At 43.2% G+C, this 25,919-nt stretch overlaps 1 long non-coding RNA gene across 1 annotated transcript; it reads left to right on the top strand.

The window, feature by feature from the left end:
• The first annotated feature begins 10,571 nt into the window (after positions 1–10,571).
• LOC135562718 (uncharacterized) lies at positions 10,572–18,886 on the top strand. The gene is made up of 3 exons (XR_010460069.1): positions 10,572–11,180; positions 12,900–13,049; positions 18,434–18,886. It is a non-coding gene; the product is annotated as an uncharacterized LOC135562718 (long non-coding RNA).
• Positions 18,887–25,919: the final 7,033 nt, after the last annotated feature.

The following is a 25,919-nucleotide window of genomic DNA, read 5'->3' as shown; positions in this document are numbered from 1 at the left end:
GTTATAGTCAACTAGAACTAACGCTTTAGTAAACCCGCTACAATCATGCAATATAGTGTACAGTCATAAAGCAGTTTAGCAGTTAAAAAGCTTAACTTGACTTGGAATAATTCCAGTGTTGGATAGCCATAGCCAGCTAGCTAACATAGCATCCCTCTCTATTTGAGCTGGGTGTTTGTGTAGGCTTAACTAGCTAGCTGCATTTGCTAGCTAAGTGAAAGTTAAAATAAATACAACCAAATATAGCTAGCTAGCTAGCTCTCTCTCTCTCTCTCTCTTGCTGTTGTGCACTTGATCAAACCAAAGTAGATCTGCACTGTTAGTCAAATGTTGTTAAAATGTGGTCATTTTAGATGGAGGAGCTCTCCATCTGGAGAGCTCCTGGGTGTGAAGGCTTAGCTTTTGATCCAGCCCTTCAAATCAAATCAAATTTTATTGGTCACATACACATATTTAGCAGATGTTATTGAGGGTGTAGTGAAATGCTTGTGTTCCTACTTCAACAGTGCAGTAGTATCTAACAATTGCCAACAATACACACAAATCTAAAAGTAAAAGAATGGAATTAAGAAATATTCAAATATTAGGACGAGCAATGTTGGGGTGGCATTGACTAAAATACAGCAGAATACAACACAATATATGCATATGAAATGAATAAAGCTGTAACGGCTCTCCTCTCCTCTTCGTCTTATGATGAGGAATAGGAATCATCGGCCCAACACGCAGCGTGGTAAGTGTTCATTGTAAATTTAATTAAATAAACGGAACACTGAATGACAAAAAACAACAAAGAGAGTGAACGAAACGAAACAGTCCTGTAAGGTGAAAAAACACAAAACAGGAAACAACTACCCACAAACACAGGTGGGAACAGGCTACCTAAGTATGGTTCTCAATCAGAGACAACGATTGACAGCTGCCTCTGATTGGGAACCATACTTAGGTCCCCTTTCACTCCGGAGTCGCCAGAGTCACCCTTCACTCCGGCGCCGCCAGAGTCGCCCTTCACTCCGGCGCCGCCAGAGTCGCCCTTCACTCCGGCGCCGCCAGAGTCTCCGGCCTGTCCTGACCTTAGTTCCTTTTTTATGTCTCTATTTTGGTTTGGTCAGGGCGTGAGTTGGGGTGGGCATTCTATGTTTTCTTCTGTGTGTTGTATTTCTATGTGTTTGGCCTGGTATGGATCCCAATCAGAGGCAGCTGTCAATCGTTGTCTCTGATTGAGAACCATACTTAGGTAGCCTGTTCCCACCTGTGTTTGTGGGTAATTGTTTCCTGTTTTGTGTTTTGGAGGTGTGCCTGGCCATGCAGTCATGGGTGAACAGGGAGTACAGGTGGGAGCTGAGCATGCACCCTTGTGGGAACTCTGTGTTGAGGATCAGCAAAGTGGAGGTGTTGTTTCCTACCTTCACCACCTGGGGGCAGCCTGTCAGGAAGTCCAGGACCCAGTTGCACAGGGTAGGGTTCAGACCCAGGGCCCTGAGCTTAATGATGAGCTGTCAGGTAAGGTAGAGGTGATATGTTCCTTAACCTCTCAAAGCACTTAATGATGACAGAAGCGAGTGCTACGGGGTGATAGTCATTTAGTTCAGTTACCTTCGCTTTCTTGGGTACAGGAACAATGGTGGACATATTGAAGCAAGTAGGGACAGCAGACTGGGATAGGGAGAGATGGAATATGTCCGTAAACGATCCAGCCAGCAGGTCTGCGCATGCTCTGATAACGCGGCTAGGGATGCTGTCTGGGCCGGCAGCCTTGCGAGGGTTAACACGCTTAAATGTCTTACTCACGTCAGCCACTGGGAAGGAGAGCCCACAGTCCTTGGGAGCAGGCCTCGTCAGTGGCACTGGGTTATCCTCAAAGCAGGTGAACAAGGTGTGTAGCTTGACCGGGAGCAAGACGTCGGTGTCCGTGATGTGGCTGGTTTTCCCTTTGTAATTCGTGATTGCCTGTTGACCCTGTCACATATCTGTCTCATGTCTGAGCCGTTGAATTGCGACTCCACTTTGTGTCTGTACTGACGTTTTGCCTGTTTGATTACCTTATGGAGGGAATAACTACACTGTTTGTATTCAACCATATTCCCAGTCACCTTGCATTGGATAAATGCGGTGGTTCGTGCATTCAGTTTTGCACAAATGCTGTCATCTATAAACTATTTCTGGTTTGGGTAGATTTTTAATAGTCACAGTGGGAACAACATCCCCTATACACTTCCTGATGAACTCGGTCAATGTGTCCGTGTATACGTCAATGTTATTCTCAGAGGCTACTTGGAACATATTCCAGTCTGCGTGACCAAAACAATTTTAATGCATGGATTCAAACCAGCGTTGAATAGACCTTAGCCCAGTTACTTCCTGGTTGAGTTTCTGCCTATAAGAAGGGAGGAGCAAAATGGAGTTGTGATCTGATTTGCTGAAGGGACGGTGGGGGTAGTTCTTTGAGGGCCGTCGTGGTATTGGCTTGAGGGAGAATATGCATGGCTGTAACTTGAACCGAAGAGAATTCTCTTGGGAGGTAATACGGTCATTATTTGATTGTGAGGTATTCTAGGTCAGGTGAACAAAATGACTTTAGTTTCTGTACGTTATCACAATCACACCATGAGTAGTTAATCATGAAACATACACTATGCCTTTCTTCTTCTCGGAGAATTCTTTATTCCTGTCTGTGCAATGTACTGAGAACCCAGATGGCTGTATGGACGGGACAGTATATCCGGAGAGAGCCATGATTCCATGAAACAGAGTATGTTACAGTCCCTGATGTCTCTCTGGAAGGAGATCCTCGCCCTGAGCTCATCTACTTTATTGTACAGAGAATGAACATTAACGAGTAATATACGCGGAAGCAGTGGATGGTGTGCATGTGTCCTGAGTCTGACTAGAAGGCCACTCCATATACCTCTTCTTCGGCGGCGGCGTCTTGAAGCAGCCTCTGGGATAAGATAAATTACCCTGGGGTTAACCTCTCTAGCTGGGACGCTAACATCCCACCTGACCAACATCCAGTGAAAATGCAGGGCGCCAAATTCAAATAACAGAAATCTCATAATTAAGATTCCTCAAACATACATGTATTATACACCATTTTAAAGATAAACTTGTTGTTAATCCCACCATAGTGTCCGATTTCAAAAAGGCTTTACGACAAAAGCATACCATGCGATTATATTAGGTCTGCACCTAAACACAAAAAAACACAGCCATTTTTCCAGCCAAAGAGAGGAGTCACAAAAAGCAGAAATAGAGGTCAAATTAATCACTAACCTTTGATGATCTTCATCAGATGGCACTCATACATGTATGTTGCACAATACATGTATGTTTTGTTCGATAAAGTTCATATTTATATCCAAAAATCTATGTTTATATTGGCGCATTATGCTTTGCCTCCAAAACATCCGGTGAAAGTGCAGAGAGCCACGTCAATTTACAGAAATACTCATCATAAATGTTGATGAAAATACAACTGTTATGAATTAAAGATATACTTCTCCTTAATGCAACCGCTGTGTCAGATTTCAAAAAAGCTTTACAGAAAAAGCACACCATGGAATAATCTGAGTACAGCGCTCAGAGACCAAAATAAGCAATACAGATACCCACCATGTTATGGAGTCAACAAAAGTCAGAAATGGCATTATAAATATTCACTTACCTTTGATGATATTCATCAGAATGCACTCCCAGGAATCCCAGTTCCACAATAAATGTTAGTTCTGTTCGATAAAGTCCATCATTTATGTCCAAAGCTGGGACCGAGAGACTAAAAAACAGCTTCTATCTCAAGGCCATCAGACTGTTAAACAGCCACCACTAACATACTGACACAACTCCAGCCACTTTAATAATGGGAATTGATGGGAAATGTTGTAAATATATCACTAGCCACTTTAAACAATGCTACCTTATATAATGTTACTTACCCTACATTATTCATCTCATATGCATACGTATATACTGTACTCTACATCATCGACTGCATCCTTATGTAATACATGTATCACTAGCCACTTTAACTATGCCACTTTGTTTACTTTGTCTACATTCTCATCTCATATGTATATACTGTACTCGATACCATCTACTGTATGCTGCTCTGTACCATCACTCATTCATATATCCTTATGTACATATTCTTTATCCCCTTACACTGTGTATAAGACAGTAGTTTTGGAATTGTTAGTTAGATTACTTGTTGGTTATCACTGCATTGTCGGAACTAGAAGCACAAGCATTTCGCTACACTCGCATTAACATCTGCTAACCATGTGTATGTGACAAATAAAATTTGATTTGATTGGAATACCTCCTTTTTGTTTGTGCATTTAGTACAGTAATCCAAATGCGCAGGCATTAGGTCCAGACAAAGTCAAAAAAGTTATATTACAGTTCGTAGAAACATGTCAAACGATGTATATAATCAATCTTTTAGATATTTTTGTCATAAATCTTCAATAATGTTTCAACCGGAGAATTCCTTTGTCTTTAGAAATGAAAGGGAACAGAGCTAACTCTCACGGGCGCACGCCTGACTGAGCACATGGCCTTCTGGCAGACCCATGACTCAATCAGCTCTCATTCTCTCCCACTTCACAGTAGAAGCCTGAAACAAGGTTCTAAAGACTGTTGACATCTAGTGGAAGCCGTAGGAAGTGCAATATGACCCCACAGACAGTGTATGTTGGTTAGGCTAAGACTTGAAAACCAACAAACCTCAGATTTCCCACTTCCTGGTTGGATTTTTTTTGCCTGCCATATGAATTCTGTTATACTCACATACATCATTCAAACAGTTTTAGAAATGTCAGAGTGTTTTCTATCCAAATCTAATATTATGCATATCCTAGCATCTGGGCCTGAGTAGCAGGCAGTTTACTCTGGGCACGCTTTTCATCCGGACGTGAAAATACTGCCCCCTACCCCAAAGAAGTTTTAAGAACAAAGGCTCCAATTCGGAAATGTTGTATTCCTTGTCATAACGCTGGTGAGTTACCGCTGCTCTGATATCTAAAAGTTATTTCCGGCTGTATGTAATAACACAAAAAACCTTCTGGGTTAATGATGTAAGAAATAACACACAAAAAAAACTAAACACTGCAAAGTTGCTTAGGAGCTAGAAGCAGAGCTGCCATGTCTGTCGGCGCCATCTTATCATGGCCCTGCTGAGCAGCTGATGTTTAGGCTACATTGTGGTTAGACTTGAACAAAAGCCTGCAAACCCATGCAGTAGCAATGCTAGAGGATGGTTGCCTCCCTTGATATAACATATTGTAACATTACAACCAAATTATTTTGTCTTTATTAAATTATTCCCTCATTCAATGAATCAGGGATCAAATGGGTAAGGTAAGCTACTTCTGTGGTAAATATTTGAATCAATAATGAGGAGAGACAAGGTCAATTACCAATCAGGATATTAACTTTATCAAAATAACTTATCGATAAGGGAGATGGTCACAATACCTACACAATTGTGAATAGAGTGAAAGCCCACTGAGTGGAGTGAACCTCTTGGTTAAATACCATCGCAAGATAGGTGCAACCTCAGAGAGCACTCTGCCTCCAGTACAATGAACTTGTTGTTTTGTTCAGTACTAAGAACACAAAAGGACATATTTCGTTACTTAGTGTCCATCTTGCTAAAAAGGGAACCAGGGGAGAGGACAAGCTCCCCCAAGACCCAAAGAGGGGGGGACTGGCACAGACATTGTTTCCATAGGTGAATGTGTATCTAATATGAACCTTGTGAAGTGATGGTGTGAGTAATGGGGAACCAATCACTTGTCTCCACAATGTTCCCTTCTCACCTCCTTTGCCCTATTCTCTTTCTCATATTCTGCATAGCAACAGGGACATGTGATAGACAAGCCTGACTTCTCCCCTCTCTGGGCCCCATGTGACTGAGGCCCATATGAGGGAGGAAGTGCAATCACCAACACCAGAGTATGAAGGGAGACATTCTAATAACAAGAGTTCAACAGTTTAATCCTCTAAACATATTCTGCAGATAAGACATCATAAGACATCTATGTTACGTAGCTAATTCTGATTCTCCCACAACACTTCAAAGTAAAGTACATGTTTATATCTATAACTAGACATGTTTATATCTACTGAACAAAAATATATAGACGTAGCATGCAACAATTGAAAAAATTCTACTGATTTACAGTTCATATGAGGAAATCAGTAAATGTAAATGAATTAATTAGGCTTTACTCTATGGATTTCACATGACTGGGAATACAGATATGCATCTGTTGGTCATAGATACCATAAAATATGGGCCTCACAATGGGCCTCAGGATTTTGTCACAATTGTGTTCGTTGTCCGCAGCTTATGCCTGCCCATACCATAACCCCACCACCACTATGGGGCACTCTGTTCACAACGTTGACATCAGCAAACCCTTCGCCCACATAACGTCACACTAATGGTCTGCGGTTGTGAGGCCGGTTGGACGTACTGCCAAATTCGTTAAAATGAAGTTGGAGGTGACTTATGGTAGAGAATTTAACATTAAATTCTCGGGCAACAGCTCTCTTGGACATTCCTGCAGTTAGCATGCTAATTGCACTCTCCCTCAACACTTGAGACATCTGTGGCATTGTGTGCGTGACAAAACTTCACATTTTAGAGTAGCCTTTTATTTTCCACAGCACACGGTGCACCGGTGTAATGATCATGCTTTTTAATTAGCTTATTGAAATGCCACACCTGTCAGGTGGATGGATTATCGGCAAAGAAGAAATGCTCACTAACAGGTTTTGTCCAACATGTCTCCGGACCTACTCACTGCCACAGTCATACTCTGGACCTAGTTTTGTCCCGTGGAATAAATGTTGTGGATCTTTGTTTTTCCTCATAATCCTGGACTATCGGACCACCATTTTATTATGTTTGTAATTGCAACAAATAATATGCTCCGACCCCAACCAAGGATCATCAAAAGTCGTGCTATAAATTCTCAGACAACCCAAAGATTTCAAGATGCCCTTCCAGACTCCCTTCGCCTAACCAAGGACGTCAGAGTACAAAAATCAGTTAACCACCTAACTGAGGAACTCAATTTAACCTTGAGCAATAGCCTAGATGCAGTCGCATCCCTAAAAACAAAAAACATTTGTCTTAAGAAACTAGCTCCCTGGTGTACAGAAAATACCCGAGCTCTGAAGCTAGCTTCCAGAAAATTGGAACGGAAATGGCGCCACACCAAACTGGAAGTATTCCGACTAGCTTGGAAAGAGTACTGTGCAGTATCGAAGAGCCCTCACTGCTGCTCGATCATCCTATTTTTCCAACTTAATTGAGGAAATTAAGAACAATCCAAAATTTATTTTTGATACTGGCTCAAAGCTAACTAAAAAGCAACACTCCCCACGTGAGGATGGTTTTACTTCAGCAGTGATAAGTTCATGAACTTCTTTGAGGAAAAGATCATGATCATTAGAAAGCAAATTACGGACTCCTCTTTAAATCTGCGTATTCCTCCAAAGCTCAGTTGTCCTGAGTCTGCACAACTCTGCCAGGACCTAGGATCAAGGGAGACACTCAAGTTTTTTAGTACTATATCTCTTGACACAATTATGAAAATAATCATGGCCTCTAACCCTTCAAGCTGCATACCTGATCCTATTCCAACTAAACTACTGAAAGAGCTGCTTCCTGTGCTTGGTCCTCCTATTTTGAACATAATAAATGGTTCTCTATCCACCGGACATGTACCAAAATCACTATAAGTGGCAGTAATAAATCCTCTCTTGAAAAAGCCAAACCTTGACCCAGAAAATCTAAAAAACTATCTGACTATGTCGAATCTCCCATTCCTCTCAACTTTTTTTGAAAAAGCTGCTGTGCAGCAACTGCCTTCCTGAAGACAAACAATGTATACGAAACGCTTCAGTTTGGTTTTAGACCCCATCATAGCACTGAGACTGCACTTGTAAAGGTGGTAAATTACCTTTTAATGGCGCCAGACCGAGGCTGTATCTGTCCTCGTGCTCTTAGACCTTAGTGCTGCTTTTAATACCATTGATCAACACATTGTTTGGGAGAGATTGGAACCCCAAATTGGTCTACACGGACAAGTTCTGGCCTGGTTTAGATCTTAGCTGTCGGAAATATATCAGTTTGTTTCTGTGGATGGTTTGTCCTCTGACAAATCAACTGTAAATTTCCGTGTTCCTCAAGGTTCAGTTTTAGGACCACTATTGTTTTCAATATATATTTTACCTCTTGGTGATGTCATTCGGAAACATAATGTTAACTTTCACTGCTATGCGGATGACACACAGCTGTACATTTTGATGAAACATGGTGAAGCCCCAAAATTGCCCTCCCTGGAAGCCTGTGTTTCAGACATAAGGAAGTGGATGGCTGCAAATGTTCTACTTTTAAACTCGGACAAAGCAGAGATGTTTGTTCTAGGTCCCAAGAAACAAAGAGACCTTCTGTTGAATCTGACAATTAATCTTGACGGTTGTACAGTCGTCTCAAATAAAACTGTGAAGGACCTAGGCATTACTCTGGACCCTGATCTCTCTTTTGACGAACATATCAAGACTGTTTCAATGACAGCTTTTTTCCATCTACGTAACATAGCAAAAATCAGAAACTTTCTGTCCAAAAATTATGCAGAAAAATGTATCCATGCTTTTGTCTCTTCTAGGTTAGACTACTGCAGTGCTCTACTTTCCGGCTACCCGGATAAAGCACAAAATAAACTTCAGTTAGTGCTAAACACGGCTGCTAGAATTTTGACTACAACCCAAAAATGTGATCATATTATTCCAGTGCTAGCCTCTCTACACTGGCTTCCTGTTAACCTCTTCCTTCTACCCTCTACTTTTTTGAACATTCTGTTAAAAATTGCGCAACATTTCATCGCCCTGCTACTCATGCCAGGAATATAGTATATGCATTTGCTTAGTCTGTGTGGATAGAAAACACTCAGACGTTTATAAAACTGGTTAAATCACTGCTGTGGCTTTACCAGAACGGCATTTACATCGAAAAGCACAGGAAAAACTGATCACTGAAAATGGGAAAATATATCCATGCGCTACTTGAACCCATTGATAAAGGTGAACCACAATTAATTGACTGAGGTTGCAGTACCTACAGCTTCCACACGGTGTCTAGAGTCTTGTCATTTCCCTTCGAGTTTTTTCTTGGTCAAACACATGCAGGGCACCGTATTTCCTTAGGTCTAGGACCGGATATTTTCGTTGAGTTTCTAGCCGGACATTTTTCCAGACGGACAGCTAATGATCTTTACATCGCCTCCTGATGAATTTTATCGCTTATTAACGTTTACTAATACCTAAAGTTGCATTACAAACGTATTTCAAAGTGTTTTGTGAAAGTTTATCGTCGACTTTTTGAATTTTAAAAAATGACGTTACGTTTTGAAGCTATGTTTTTTTCGTTTATCACACAGTCTACATATAACGATATCTTGGCTTTATATGGGCCGATTTAATCGAAATAAAGACCCAATAGTGTTTATGGGACATCTAGGAGTGCCAACAAAGAAGATGGTGAAAGGTAATGACTGTTTTCTATTTTATTGTGGGGTTTGTGTAACGCCGAAATGCTAATTATTTTGTTTACGTCCCCTGCGGGTCTTTTGGGGTGTTACATGCTATCAGATAATAGCTTCTCATGCTTTCGCCGAAAAGCATTTTAAAAATCTGACTTGTTGCCTGGATTCACAACGAGTGTAGCTTTAATTCGATACCCTGCATGTGTATTTTAATGAACGTTTGAGTTTGAACTAATACTATTAGCATTTAGCGTAGCGCATTTGCATTTCCAGAGCTCTAGTTGGGACGCAAGCGTCCCGAGTAGAAGCAAGAGGCAAGTACTGATTTCAAGGTTTTACTGCTAACCTACAAAGCATTATATGGGCTTGCTCCTACCTATCTTTCCGATTTGGACCGTATGCTACGGTCACAAGACGAAGGCCTCCTTACTGTCGCTAGAATTTCTAAGCAAACAGCTGGAGACAGGGTTTCTCCTATAGAGCTCAATTTTTATGGAATGGTCTGCCTACCCGTGTGAGAGAAGCAGACTCGGTCTCAACCTATAAGTATTTTTGAAGACTCATCTCTTCAGTAGGTCCTATGATTGAGTGTAGTCTGGCCTAGGAGAAGGTGAAGGTGAACTGAAAGGCACTGGAGCAACGAACCGCCCTTGCTGTCTCTGCCTGGCCGGTTCCCCTCTCTCCACTGGGATTCTCTGCCTCTAACCCTATTACAGAGGCTGAGTCACTGTGCATCACTTGAGTAGGTTGAGTCACTGACGTGATCTTCCTGTCCGGGGTGGCACCCCCCCTTGGGTTGTGCCGTGGCAGAGATCTTTGTGGGCTATACTGCCTTGTCTCAGGATGGTAGGTTGGTGGTTGAAGATATCCCTTTAGTGGTGTGGGGGCTGTGCTTTGGCAAAGTGGGTGGGGTTGTATCCTGCCTGTTTGGCCCTGTCCGGGGGTATCGTCGGATGGGGCCACAGTGTCTCCTGACCCCTCCTGTCTTAAGTATGCTCTCTCTTTTCTTTCTTTCTTTCTTTCTTTCTTTCTCTCTCTCTCTCTCTCTCTCTCTCTCTCTCTCTCTCTCTCTCTCTCTCTCTCTCTCTCTCTCTCTCTCTCTCTCTCTCTCTCTCTCTCTCTCTCTCTCGGAGGACCTAAGCCCTAGGACCATGCCTCAGGACTACCTGGCCTGATGACTCCGTGCTGTCCCCAGTCCACCTGGCTGTGCTGCTGCTCCAGTTTCAACTGTTCTGCCTGCGGCTATGGAACCCTGACCTGTTCACCAGATGTGCTACCTGTCCCAGACCTGCTGTTTTCAACTCTCTAGAGACAGCAGGAGCATTAGAGATACTCTGAATGTTTGGCTATAAAAAGCCAACTGACATTTACTCCTGAGGTGCTGACCTGTGGCACCCTCGACAACCACTGTGATTTTTATTATTTACCCATCTATATATAGCTCAGGGTCCTGGAGAGCTGCTGTACTGGGTGAATGACACCTGTCTCAATCAATGAGATAATTTTTATTTTATTTTAATAATAACTTAGCATTTTCTAAATTCAAAAGGACCCCTTGCAACCTGTCACAGACATTTGATGACACTTCCTTTTCGACAAATCGAGGACAAAGACGCTATCGCTAAGGTTGGTCTAAAATAATTTTTGCTACACTAAACAATATAATGGATAACAAAATGTTTTGGTTAAATCACATGATCTGGTGTTACAATCTGTCACGACTTCCGCCGAAGTTGGTGGCTCTCGTTCAGGCGGAGTTTGGCGCTCGTTGTCACCGGCTTTCTAGCTGCCACCGATCCACATTTCTTTTTCCATTTGTTATGTCGGCGACCCATCCTCATCCATTCGGACCGTCGCGTCAATTTGTGGTAGAGGTGGATGCATCTGATGTTGGAGTGTGGGCCATCCTATCCCAGCGATCTGCCCAAAAGCTTCATTGTGCCTTCCTGTCCCATCGTCTCAATTCTGCAGAGAGGAACTACAACGTATTTTGACCTGACCTGGCGGTCAAGATGGTGTTGGAAGAGTGGAGGCACTGGCTGGAAGGAGCAGAACAGCCATTCTTGGTCTGGACTGACCATAAATATCTGGAATATCTCCCCACAGCCAAGCGCCTTAACTCCCGGCAGGCCTGCTGGGCTGTTTTTTTACCAGATTCAACTTCACCATTTCCTACCACCCAGGGTCCAAAAATGTGAAGCCTGATGCTCTCTCTCGCCTATACAGTTCCTCTGCCAGACCCTTAGTCACCGAAAACATTCTCCCTCATGCCTAGCAGCCACTGTGGATTGCGGTATTGAGACTCTGGTTTGCAAGACACAACGCTCCCAGCCTGGACCTGAAGAGGGCCAGGCTAACCTTCCTTCGACAATGTTTCTGGTGGCCCACAATGGTTCCTGATGTCTCTGCCTTCGTCGCGGCTTGCACGGAGTGAGCCCAGAACAAGACTCCACGGCAAGCTCCTTCTGGCCTTCTTCAGCCACTACCGGTCCCTCATCGTCCCTGGTCCCATATCTCTCTGGACTTTGTCACTGGGCTTCCCCCGTCTGATGGCAACACTGATGGCAACACTGGATCGGTTTTCTAAGGCTGCTCTTTTCATCCTTTTCAATAAACTACCCTTTGCCAAGGAAATGGCCCAGCTCATGGGGCATCACGTCTTTCGGATCCATGGTCTCCCGGTGGATATGGTTTCCGACCGGGGTCCTCAATTTTCATCTCAGTTTTGGAAGGCATTCTGCACCCTTATTGGGGCATCGGCCAGTCTATACTCTGGAATCTATCCCCAATGAACGGCCTGTCGGAGCGAGCTAATCAGGACCTGGGTACCACCTTAAGATGCCTGGTCTCAACCAACCCCACTACCTGGAGCTGTCAACTGGTCTGGGTGGAGTATGCCCGGAACACCCTTCCCTGTTCCGCCACGGGACTCTAACCTTTCGAGTGCTCCATGGGGTATCAGCCTCCACTCTTCCCGGAACAAGAGCAGGAGATCACTGTACCCTCGACCCAGATGTTTGTCCGCCGCTGTCGATATATCTGGAGAAGAGCCAGGGTGGCTATTCTCAAGACCAACTCCACGTATCGTCGACAAGTGGACCGTCGCTGGAGCCCAGCTCCCCGCTACCGCATTGGGCAGAGGGTACGGCTTTCCACTCGGGATCTGCCCCTTCAGGTGGAGTCCCGCAAGCTGTCTCCCCATTTTATTGGTCCTTTTCCCATCTCCAGAGTCCTAAGTTCCACTGCTGTCCGTCTTGTGTTACCCCGTACCTTCCGTATTCACCCTACCTTCCATGTGTCTAGGATCAAGCCTGTGTCTCACTGTCCTTTGTCTTCTGTTTCCAGGCCCATCCCTCCCCCATGTCATCGATGGCCAGACGCCTCCTGAGGGTTTGACCACGGGGCAGGGGTTTCCAGTACCTGGTTGACTGTGAGGGTTATGGCCCAGAGGAGAGGTGCTGGGTCCCTGCTAAAGACAGCCAGATATGCGCCCAGGTAGGATGCCGGGTAGCGCCCCTAGGGGAGGAGGGTACTGTCAAACCCTGATCTGTTTCACCTGTACTTGTTATTGTCTCCACCCCCTCCAGGTGTTTTGCATGTTTTCCCCAGTGTATTGCTGATTGGGTAAAGTATGAAAAGGAATTAGAATTTAAACAGGATTTGGAGCGTGCTGATCAGGTAAAGTATGAAAAGGAATTGGAATTTAAACAGGATTTGGAGCGTGCTAAAATCAAGCTGCAACAAGAGCGGCTAGAGCTGTTTAGGGAAGGAAAGCTTTCAGGGGAGAGTTTGCTCTGGGAAGGTGACCCAGATTTGGTTATGCTAGAGCAATTTAAGAACACAATCCCTGATCATATAGCCACGTACATTAACGAACGAAAAGTAAAGACTACCGCTGAAGCTGTGGTTTTGGAGGACAAGTATGTTTTGACTCACAAGTGTCTTTGCAGAGCCCCGTATTCGGAATGAGTGAGGTTGTTTGGAGAGATTTGGGCCTCGCTCACCTAGATACTTTGGTTCACGGGCAGAGTTTCATCAACTAGTGTTGAGCCTGACTCCTGTGGAAAGCTGACTTTGGTCAAGAGTGCCACTACTGTCAAGGTTCAGGTCATTGGAAAAGTCCGGTTCTCAGGGCTAGGGGTAAATTCAGTACGTGTGCTTACGTTAAATCTAAGCCTACGGTGTAAGCAGCGCCTGTTCCACATCAGTTCACTCCTGACACATTGTCTCATGCTCAGGGTGATGCGAAAGTCCATATTGACCCAGACTATTTACCTTTCATTACGGAGGGTTTTGTGTCTATGTTAGGAAGCAAGGACCTAGTGCCAGTAAAGATCCTGAGAGACACAGGTGCCTCTGAATCATTTGTGTTGGAGTCTGTTACCCTTCTCTGCTGAGACTGACTTGGGGAATAGGTTTGAACACTCTGTCAGTCCCATTGCATAAATTGATGTTGGATTGTGGACTGGTGAAATGTGAGGTTGTTGTGAGGGTGCGTCCTTTGTTGCCTATTGAGGGTATCGACGTTATCCTTGGGAATAACTTGGCTGGTGAGCGTGTATGGCCTGTTGTTTTTCCATCTCTAGTGGTTTCTGCTAAGCCGTCATTTGTAGGGATTCCTGATGAGAGTGCGTAAAGTTTCCCAGAGGTGTTCTCTGCGTATGCAGTGACACGTTCTATGAGCTGTGGCGACCTGGTCACTGTGCCGGCTAACGAGAATGCAACATAGAAATCTGTCACTACTTTCCCTGTTATCCCGTTATCTGTACCCCGCTCCTGTCTAATCAATGCGCAACGGGCTGACCCCACACTAGAAGAGTTGCGTGACCAAATTGTGCCTATGGAACAGTTGGGAGATGTCGCCCTTGGCTATTTTCTGCATGTCCTGATGAGAAAGTGGGTGTCTTATGGTAGTTGTTTTCTGGGGGAGGTGATTAGTCAGGTTGTTGTACCAGTTAACCTCTTACCTCTACCTGGGACGCTTGCGTCCCAACTAGAGCTCTGGAAATGCAAATGCGCTACGCTAAATGCTAATAGTATTAGTTAAAACTCAAAAGTTCATTAAAATACATATGCAGGGTATCAAATTAAAGCTACACTCGTTGTGAATCCAGGCAACAAGTCAGATTTTTAAAATGCTTTTCGGCGACAGCATGAGAAGCTATTATCTGATAGCATGCACCAATACACTACAACAGAAAAGCACAGCAGGGGACGTAAACAAAATAATTAGCATTTCGGCGTTACACAAACCGCACAATAAAATAGAAAACAGTCATTACCTTTCACCATCTTCTTTGTTGGCACTCCTAGATGTCCCATAAACACTATTGGGTCTTTATTTCGATTAAATCGGGCCATATAAAGCCAAGATATCGTTATATGTAGACTGTGTGATAAACGAAAAAAACAGCGATTTCACAACGTAACGTCATTTTTTAAAATTCAAAAAGTAGACGATAAACTTTCACAAAACACTTCGAAATACGTTTGTAATGCTACTTTAGGTATTAGTAAACGTTAATAAGCGATAAAAATCATCCGTAGGCGATGTATATATCATTAGCTGTCGTCTTGGAAAAAATTTCAGGAGAGAGCTCTTCCGGAATGATCTGGGCGGAGACCGGAGGTAAGCGGTGCCCCTCTTTCGGTTCAACCAAGAATCAAAGATGATTAAATTCACAAGATACTCGACTACATGGGGATGCTGTGGGAGTTGAATGCTCGGTCTTATCTAATTCGGCTCACTGTTAACAATTGCTGGAAGTGGCGCAAGGATATTTATTTCCATTTTCTGTGATCAGGTTTTCCTGCGCTTTCCGATGTAACGCACGTTATGTAATAGCCACAGTCGTGATTTAACCAGTTTTAAAAACGTCCGAGGGTTTCCTATACACACATTCTAACCATATGAACGTACTATATTCCTGGCATGAGTAGCAGGGCGCTGAAATGTTGCGCGATTTTTAACAAAATGTTCAAAAAAGTAGAGGGTAGGAGCAACTAGTTAAGCTTTGTGAGTTGGTTTTGACAACTCCCACAACGACGTTGCTGGACATATGGGTGTGAGGAAATCCTACAATCACATATTAAGAATTGTTTTTTGGCCTAGGTTAAAGAGGGATGTTTCTGAGTTCATTAAAACTTGTCACACCTGTCAATTAATTGGTAAACCTAATCAAGCTATTAAGCCGGTACCACTGTGTCCTATTCCTGTACTCAGCCAACCTTTTGAGTATTTGATTATTGACTGTGTTGGTCCTCTGCCTCGTTCTAAAAAGGGTAGTAGTTACCTGTTCACTGTGATGTGTCAGACCACTAGATTTCCTGCTGCCTATCCTCTCCGGTCTATCACGACTAAATCTGTGCTAAAAGCTTTGACTCAGTTTCTCTCACTGTTTGGAATCCCTAAGGTCATTCAGAGTGATCAAGGATCTAATTTCACCTCTAATCTGTTTGGTCAGGTTCTCCAACAGCTCCATATTAAGCACAATTTGTCTAGCGCCTATCACGAGCAAAGTCAAGGGGCGCTGGAACATGTCCATCAAACATTTAAGTCTTTGTTGAGAGCTTATTGTACTGAGATGGATAAGGATTGGGAGGAGGGGTTGCCTTGGTTACTGCTAGCCGCTAGGGAGGTTTCACAGGAGAGCACGGGGTTCAGTCCAAATGACGTTGTGTTTGGACATAGGGTGCGTGTTCTTCTATCTGTTCTCCAGGATGACTGGAAGTCTCCCGAGCCACCTCAGTCCCTGTTATCTTATGTGTGGGATTTCCGGCGCCTGTACGCGCTGTACGCCGCTGGTGAAATGGCTAAAGAGAAGCTATCATTTTCACAGGAGAGGATGAAGAGCATATTTGATTGGCGAACGGAGTCTCGTCACTTTAGTCCAGGTGACCCGGTTCTTACTCTGCTGCCAATTGTTGGATCTCCTTTTCAAGCCAAGTTTCAAGGTCCATATACAGTTGTGCGCCAATGCACTGAGCAAAACTATCTAGTTGCCACTCCAGAACGGAGAAAAGCACACCAACTGTGCCATGTAAATTTGTTAAAACCCTATTATGCACGTTCCTCTGAAGTTGTACAGTGGGAGTCTACAGAGGACTGTAAACCTGTTCTTTTGGCCGATACCGTTATTTTGCTGGGTTCATGTCATGCTAGGTCCATGCATGAGGAGGAAGATGTTCCTGGTCCCGATGATTGCATACTGCAGTGGAGATTGAAAAATTGAAAGACACTGGATATTTTAGATAGCCTTCTCGCTCATCTACCTGTTGATGGGTGGAAAGAGATGGTTGGTCTGATTTGGAGATTTCCAGGTTTGTTTTCTGATACCCCTAAAAACTTAATAGAACACGATATTGACGTTGGTGATACTGACCCCATTCGTCAGCGGTTCTATAGAGTTTCTTCAGAGAAACTGTGTTGTCTGGATGCTGAGGTCAGGTACATGCTGGAGAGTGAGATAGCAGAGCCTTCTTTCTCCAGTTGGGCTTCTCCCTGTATCTTGGTCAGTAAACCGGATGGGACAAACAGATTTTGTACGGACTACAGTAAGGTAAACAGTGTCACTAAGCCAGATTAATTTCCGCTTCCTCGGATGGAGGAAGTCGGCGCAGCTAAGTTTGTGAGCATATTTGACCTGTTAAAGGGCTATTGGCAGGTGCCACTGACGAGTAGGGCAAATCTCTGCCTTTATTACAACCTCTGGTCTGTACTTGTATTCGGTTATGGGTTTTGGCCTGCGTAATGCACCTGCCACTTTTCAGCGACTTATGAACAGGGTTGTCTCCGATCTGGCCGGGTGCGCTGTTTATCTGGACGATGTAGTGATATATGCAGATACTTGGGAGGAACATCTGACCTGTATTCAAGCCTTGTTCGACCGCCTAGCTGCGGGTCACCTCACGATCAATCTGGCTAAATGTCAGTTTGTTCAGGCGACCGTTAGATACCTTGGAAAGGTGGTTGGACAGGGTGAAGTGCATCATGTTTGGGCTAAGGTGGTAGCTATTGATGCTTTTCCACCACCAACTACTAAAAAGGAACTGATGCATTTCTTGAGAATGATTGGTTATTACCGTAGTTTTTGTAGGAACTTCTCTACTGTGGTCACTCCCTTGACAGATTTTCTGAAAGCTAAGGCTGTTTACGAATGGTCTTGTCGTTGTCAACAGGCTTTTGAAGATGCAAAGAGGTTGCTTACCTCAACTCCGGTGCTGGCTGCTCCTTGCGTGGATTTGTCATGTACCTTGCAGGTGGATGCTAGTCATGTGGGGGCAGGTGCAGTTTTGCTGCAAGCAGATGTGTCTGGTGTTGAGAGGCCTGTTAGTTTCTTTTCCAAAAAGTTTAACCATGATCAGTTGAACTACTCGGTCATTGAAAAAGAAGCGCTAGCACTTCGAGGTCTATGTCAGGTCGGGAGTAGTACCTATTGTGGTCTACACCGACCATAACCCTCTCACCTTTTTGAGGTCCATGATGTGTCCTAATCAGAGGATAATGAGATGGTGTTTATTTTTACAAGCATTCCATCTCGATGTGCGGCACATCCGGAGGACTGATAATATCGTTGCTGACGCGCTCTCTCGTGCGCCATGTTCCTGAATGTTCACGTGACTGACCATTGTTAGTTTGAGTTTGGTATTGTCCTGTTCTGTTGCTCCTGTCTTTTCCCTTCTGGTCTCATTTTCTTCTTCCTCTTAAAGGTTGCTTCCTGTTCCCAAAGGTTGCTGAGGTCTGGGGAGGACGAGGTTGGCTGGGGCAAATGGACGCAAAGGCTGGGTCAACTTGTTTTTGTGATTGGTATGGTGTTCCGGGGTCCTTGTTGGTCCCCGGTTTATTTATTCTTTCTCTTTGCTCTTGTTTTCCTTAACAGGATGTCGGTGGGCGGAGCCGGGAGGGTCTTCAGAGAAATGGGACACACCTGGGCTCGGGTGTGTCCCAGGATAAATGCACCTCTTCCCCATTGGGGAGACTCTCTCCATGCAGACACCTTTATAGATTTTGTTGTGGTATTTTTGTGGCCTTTTGGTTGTTTGCTCAACACCCCGCATTATCACATTTATGCATGCAAAACACTCACTTACACCACTGATTACACACACCATTGTTAATTGTATTTAGTTTACTTTATTTAAGAAATATATATATATGTCTCCACATTGTCTCCCTTTTGTTACGAACTTCGAGCCGGTTCGTGACACTTCTGGACTCTTTACCCACCTGCCTGACCATTCTGCCTGCCTTAACCTCAAGCCTGTCTGCCATGCTGCACCTCCTGGCCTCTGAAATGGTTTTGACCTTTTGCGTGTCCACGACAATTCTCTTGCCTACCACTTTTTGGATTATTAAACATCTTAAACTCCAACCATCTGCGTCCTGTGTCTGCATCTGGGTCTCGCCTTGTGTCATGATAGTCCTGCCTTTATCCATCTGATATTTGGTTTACTAGGCCTACTTGATACCGCTGTTTCGTTCTGGTCACATTCTTTCGCATTTGCAGTTATTCTAAGCCAAACATTTTGGTTTGCATGCATGAATAACTGGGCTACTACATTCGGCATTTAATTTGCATTATTTTGGTAAGACAGCTGTGTGTACAGCTGCATTCACATAGTCTGTTTGTAATAGGTGATTTACCCTATTCTTCTTTTAGCCTTTATTTTAGCCCCTTATCAAAATGGCTTTGCTTTAGTGGGAAAGGTGCTGTCCATTGTGCTGATACAGAGCAGCGGAGATAGGTTGGTGCAAAATCTGTAGCCTGTCACTTCATAAGCACTCAATGGTCCTGGAGTCTCGGCATTTGAACTTTGTTTGTGGTAAAGCGTGATATAAGCAGCATTCAATATAATTCCAATGCTAGAACCCCCCCCCCCATAAATTGTTCCCCCTCTGCGATTTCAACTGCCCCCTTAGGCACCTTATCCTGCCATCGGGTCTGAGTCATGATGCTGCCTTGTGGACAGTTTTTATAGGTAAGGCTCCTTGCACGCAGATTATCTGTCAAAGTGCTTTATATGCAGATACATATACGATCCAGGGGGTGAGCTCTATTCCTGGCAGGCTGATCAGATTTAATAGCAGCCTCATATGTAAAGCTCCTTGAAGACAGACTACAAGGCAGCATCCTGACATCAGCCTATGAGGCTGCTATTGAATCTGATCAGCCTGTCAGGAATGGAGCTCAACCAATCTGTAAATTTAAATATGATCCATAAAACAGTGTGTTCTTTAGCTTGCACAACTGATATGTGTATAATTCTAATGGACACTTAAAGTTTTATGGATAATATTTTATACAGAGTGGATGAGCTCAACTCCTGACAGGCTGATCAGATAGAATTTCAGCCTCAGAGCTTGATCAGATTCAATAGCAGCTTCAGAGGCTGATAAATTCTGCATTGTAGGCTGCTTCATAGGTAAAGTTCCTTGCAGGCAGATTAGCAGTCAGTGGGTGGGTGATGCAGAATTGCGGCACGCCACTGATACGGCCACTTACAGGGGGGACAGCTTCACGCACTGGAAAATTAGGCCCACTAACAAAAAATGCTACCATGTGCAACTGCCCTGTAACATCCCCATATGTCTGACTTTGTATTGGATGGTATTTGAAAGCCAGCTTGTAATTGGTGAGATTGTGTCCACTGTCTCTTTCATACTGACTTGAAACACACGGTCGAATAGTTGGACCACATGTCATTCAATAAAAAAAGATTTGAGATTTTACTCTCGACTTATAACTAACTATAAAGGGTTGCAGGACCCTATGCGTCAGCCCACAGTATTAGTAAGCTACGATCAGAAAGATTGAAATATTGTTGGTGCAATTCTGCCCTCTACACAAAAAAAGTGACTGTCAACTTAAGTTTGGCACTGGTGAGGTTTGGATCTATTCTCTACATTAATATTTGCTGCAGATCCTCAAAACAACGTTATCTGCATCATGTTTAGAGATCAGAGAGACAGCAGCCCTGCCCACTCTGGGTTTGATGCTTGTTCAAAGCAAAGCAAAATAATTTATATTTGATGAATTATTGACTTGGCCGCATGTTGTTTAGTTGAGTCTAAAACAAAGATTTCACTTCAAACCTATTCCCACGTACATTTCGATAAAGAATGCTGTAATTTCACAGATCTTTACTCCTCTTGGCTTTGAAACAACGGGGTTCTCCTCTGGTCTGATCAATACTGCCTTATCAATTACTTACTTTAAAAAGACAATAAGAATCAAAATGGGCACAAACATCAGTTCAGCGTCTAGTTTTGAGTTGTCAAATAACGCGAATCCAATGTGAAAATCAACAAAATGTCACCATGTCATTGGATTTAGGTTCAAGTTGGGTGAAAAAAAGACTAAATGCTCGTACGTTGATTACTTTTTGCTTATCCAGTTTTCAATGTTGATTCAACGTCATTGCATAGATGTTTTTGGTTGAAATGATGTGGAAACAACAGTGATTAAACCAGTTTTTGCCCAGTGGCATGGTTTTAGAACAGCAGAAACATTTAGCACTCACTCCATGGAGGGCCGAGTGTATGTCGATTTGTTTTTCCAAAAAATGTTGCCAGTTCTGAAAAATAACATTTTTAGGCTGCAGGAAGGTTCTGAGAACATTTGACTATGGTTCCCTGAATGTTTTATTAACGTTATGAGAACAGAATTTCTAGGTTATTAGATGGGAAATGAAATGACGTTCGAAGAAGGTGTTTCATAAGACTGCTAGCTTAGGTTAACTGTTCTGAACTCCAAGCACAGATAAGACACATGGTGATTAATGCAAACACATTATTATTATATTTTTTTAAATTGTGGCTTATTGTCAGTGAGATTTGAACATATGATCTTTCATCCTCTATCCTTTGTCATCTAGCCATGGAATTTGTCCACTGCACCACCAGGATGGCTCTACCAAAATGTTTTTTACTCATAGAAATGACTTTTAAATAGAACCATGAGGAAACCTGTAGAAAGCGTTGTGCTTAAGTACTGACATTCCCACCTAAGAAACACATGGTTCTTAGAATGTTATGTGCTAGCTGGGTATCCTTACACATTTGCAAAAACTTCTAAAAACCTATTTTTCACTTTGTCTTTATGAGCTATTATGTGTAGATTGATGAGGATTTAAAAATATATATATTTCAAAATAAGCAGTCAAGGGCTCGGAATACTTTCCGAATGCACTGTATACTGGGTGTATCGTATATATTATATATGTAGTTTATTTTTTCACTGCAGCCACTGAAAGACTCAGGAGCACACTTGTAGACAGCTTGCTGCTGCCTGCTGCCTCTGCTAATCATCAGAGGAGGTAGGGAGCCCACGTGGGTAACTGGGGGGCCCTGACTTGATTGGGTAACTGATTAATAAAAAATAAAACATTAACTGCATAATAAATAAAGAAATGTGACTGGTCAATTGTGATTTCTTAGTCCAGCCATGGTTCTTACTGCCTCATCTCATATCAGTGACGCATTCATCATCACCATCCTTTTGTTTCTCTCTCTCTCAATGTTCTACTCAGCAACTCAGCCAGTGATGTGTATGGTTCATATGGCTCATCCCACACAGCCAGTTCATCTGCCCTGGGCCTTTTGGCAGGCTGATTGGTTATGGCTTCAAATGTGAGTGGGTGGCTGGGTAAGTGGAGGCTGCCTGCTTCTCCCTAATGTTGAAAATTAGGAAGTGGTGGGGGTAGACCAACTTAACAAGAAGGACTGATTTGATTTGCCTGAAATTCTCTCCACTCTGATCAGTGCCTCCTGGTTCTCTTCTTTATTTTTTTTTGTCAACTGCCCTGTAAGTTTTCCCTTATATTTTATTCTCTTGCTTGCCATGATTCTCTGTGAGTGCTCAATCAGACCCGGTTATAAAATATACTGAACAAATATATAAACACAATGTGTAAAGTATTGGTCCCATGTGTCATCAGCTGAAATAAACCATTACAGAAATGGCACAAAAAGCTAATTTAGCTCAAATGTGCACAAATTTGTTTACATCCCTGTTAGTGAGCATTTCTCATTTGCAAGATAATTCATCCATCTGACAGGTGTGGCATCAAGAAGCTGATTAAACCGCATGATCATTACACAGGCACACCTTGTGCTGGGAACAATAATAGGACACTCTAAAATGTGCAGTTTCTTCACACAACACAATGCCACAGATTTCTCAAGTTTTGAGAGAGCGTGCAATTGGCATGCTGACTACAGAAATGTCCACCAGAGCTGTTGCCAGAGAATTGGATATTAATTTCTTTACCATAAGTGTCATTTTAGAGAATTTGGCAGTATGTCCAACCGGCCTCACAACCGCAGTACCACGCTGTGTAACCAGCCCAGGACCTTCACATCCGACATCTTCACCTGCAGGATCGTCTGAGACCAGCCACCCAGACAGCAGATGAAAGTGTGGGTTTGCTCAGAAGAATTTCTGCACAAACTGTCAGAAACCGTCTCATGGAAGTTCATCTGAGTGCTTCTCGTCCTCACCAGGGTCTTGACCAGTGTAACGGCCGTTGTTGGTGGAAGAAGAGGAGGACCAATGCGCAGCGTGGTAAGTGTCCATATTGATAATTTTTTATCACGAGAACACTAAACAAAATAACAAAGGAGAATGAATGAAACAAAACAGTCCTGTCTGGTGTAGACACAAAACAGAAAACAATCACCTACAACTCAAGGGTGAAAAACAGGCTACCTAAGTATGGTTCTCAATCAAGGACAACGATTGACAGCTGCCTCTGATTGAGAACCATACCAGGCCAAACACAGAAATACCAAATCATAGAAAAACTAACATAGACAACCCACCCAACTCACGCCCTGACCATACTAAACAAAGACATAACAAAAGAACTAAGGTCAGAACGTGACAACCTGGCTGCAGTTCGGCAGACTTCAGCGGACAAATACTCATCTTTGATTGCCACTGGCACACTGGAGAAGTGTACTCTTCACTGATGAATCCCAGTTTCAACTGTACCGGGCAGATGGCAGACAGTGTGTGGGCGAGCGGTTTGCTGATGTCAACGTTGTGAACAGAGTGCCCCATGGTGGCGGAGGGGTTATGGTGTAGGCAGGTATAAGCTAATGACAACAAACACAATTGCACACAGAGATACCGTGACGAGATCCTGAGGCCCATTGTCGTGCCATTCATCCGCCACCATCACCTCAGGTTTTAGCATGATAATGTACAGCCCCATGTCTACCAACTCTATGCTAAGGAGATGTGTCACGCTGCATGAGTCAAATGGTGAGATACTAGATACTGACTGTTTTTTTATCCACACCGCTAGTGTTGTTTTAGAGGTATCTGTGACCAACAGATGTATAGCTGTATACCCAGTCATGTGAAATCTATAGATTAGAGCCTCATTTATTTATTTCAATTGACCTTATATGAACTGTAAGTCAGTCAAATCTTTTAAATTGTTCCATGTTGCATTTATATTTTTGTTCAGTGTATATTCGTTCTGATGTCAAAATGTCGACATCAGGAAATCCTTATTAAAAAAAATCTGGTTGAGACTCTTGCGTGCTTATATGATCTTCTTACTTAGACATAAATCATTTCTCTGCGGATGTTGACAGTTCTTCGAATGATTGTTGAACTTTGCTACCCTGTTCTTTGCATGTGAGGTTTTATTTCTAGCAAAGTATTTGGGAATCACACAATTCAGCCGCTTATCTGAACAAGCTTTTCTGACACCTATCCCAAGCAAATATAATTTCTGTAGACAGGCACACGAGTGTAATTACTGTAAACAACATTGCAAAAGGAAAAACATTTCCATGATTCCAATGATACAAATTATGTATTTCCTTGCCAACTGCTATAACATATATGTGCATACTTACACATACACGAGTGTGTCTTGTTTAGGTCTATATACAGTACTGTGACTTTCCTAAAGAATTTGAGCCTGTTCCTTGACACACCAGGAGAGGGAGCTATCTATCACAAAATATCACAATGTTAATAAAATAAGCCCTTTTTATGCAAGGAAATGAGTACCCAATAGCAAGGTAGTGCAACACAGGACTGAAATTATGAAGATGTTGGATTAAAGCTTGTGTGGTTGGTTTGTCAACTATTTCAAGAAATGACACACTAAATCAGGTCAAGCCAAGATCTCAATGGCTAGGATGGTGAAGTGATGTGGGTGTGTTCCTCATTCCAGTCACGTTCACGCCAGGATTATGATTGGTGCTTTGCTTCCTCTGGTTTGCTCTGTGTCTCTCATTATGTGCCATGGCCTTTCCACTGTACTGTAGTAATTCTTGTGACAGCTTACCTTGTCACAGCAGAAACAAGACTTCGAACATCTGTCCATCCAACAAGACCAACAAAATAGTGTAATGGGTTCGCACTCAAAAGTGTCGCATAAAGCGGACTTTTTTACTGCATCAGGGATAGCGTACACAGACATTTTGGCTTTATAGCCTTATTCAGTATGTAGGTACAAGTTTATTTAATTCAAAACAGCATTTGGACCAAAAATATCTATTTCTTTATAATTTTTTATGGTTTTTGATGTGTACGATATGACAATGAACCTACAGTACAACACATTGTTAGGTGTTATTGTTAGGAGTATGTATCAGATGGGTATAATTTCAGATTTCAATATGACTTTAGTGTTTGTTGTCCCTGACGCTTAATACTGTGTGCTTGTCTGAAGCATTGCATCTGATCAGTTATTTTTTCACCACTATATTTCTTGGATGGTTAAACCCTTTTCATCACAGTGTGATGGGATGTTTTGTTACATATTCAGCTCCACAGATGCCCTTTCATCACCCCAACCAACCAACAAACCAGGCACGTAGGCAGGACGCTGCAGAAGCTCTGATGCGTCTTATCTCTGCCTTCAGGTTTCATGAATAATAAACAGACACAGAATACTAGAGCTAGCTTAAGGACATGGTCAAAATGGGGCTCCCTCCGGAAGCACAGGGCCCAGTCCCACTGAGCTTTCTGGATCAATGACGTGGAAATAGATGGGCTGTTCTGATATTCCAGCCCTGTGTGGCATGTTTGTAATCTCTCCCCAACCACAAACTATTGGTGACCCATTTCTACATCTCTCCCACAACCTGGGAGCTTGATAATGTAGGTCAAATAAACATGCATTGATACCGTTGAATGTGAACAGCTGGGGTGTTTGATAGTGCCGTGCAATGTACATTGTTTACAATAGTGATGGACATGTTATCATTTTCGGGTCTGGGTGGGTTCACCTTTGGCAAGACCCACTAAAAGGCTCATAGAGCCGCACGCATCAGACTCATGGGGTTTCAGGTTAATAGCACCTTTGACCTTATGGTGTGCTACGAGCCAAGCTTGTTGGACA

The sequence above is a fragment of the Oncorhynchus nerka genome, linkage group LG20, assembly GCF_034236695.1.
Source record: "Oncorhynchus nerka isolate Pitt River linkage group LG20, Oner_Uvic_2.0, whole genome shotgun sequence".
In the NCBI taxonomy this organism is placed as follows: domain Eukaryota; kingdom Metazoa; phylum Chordata; class Actinopteri; order Salmoniformes; family Salmonidae; genus Oncorhynchus; species Oncorhynchus nerka.
The sequence above is the reverse complement of the archived record's forward strand: the minus strand, read 5'-3'. Positions and strand labels throughout refer to the sequence as shown.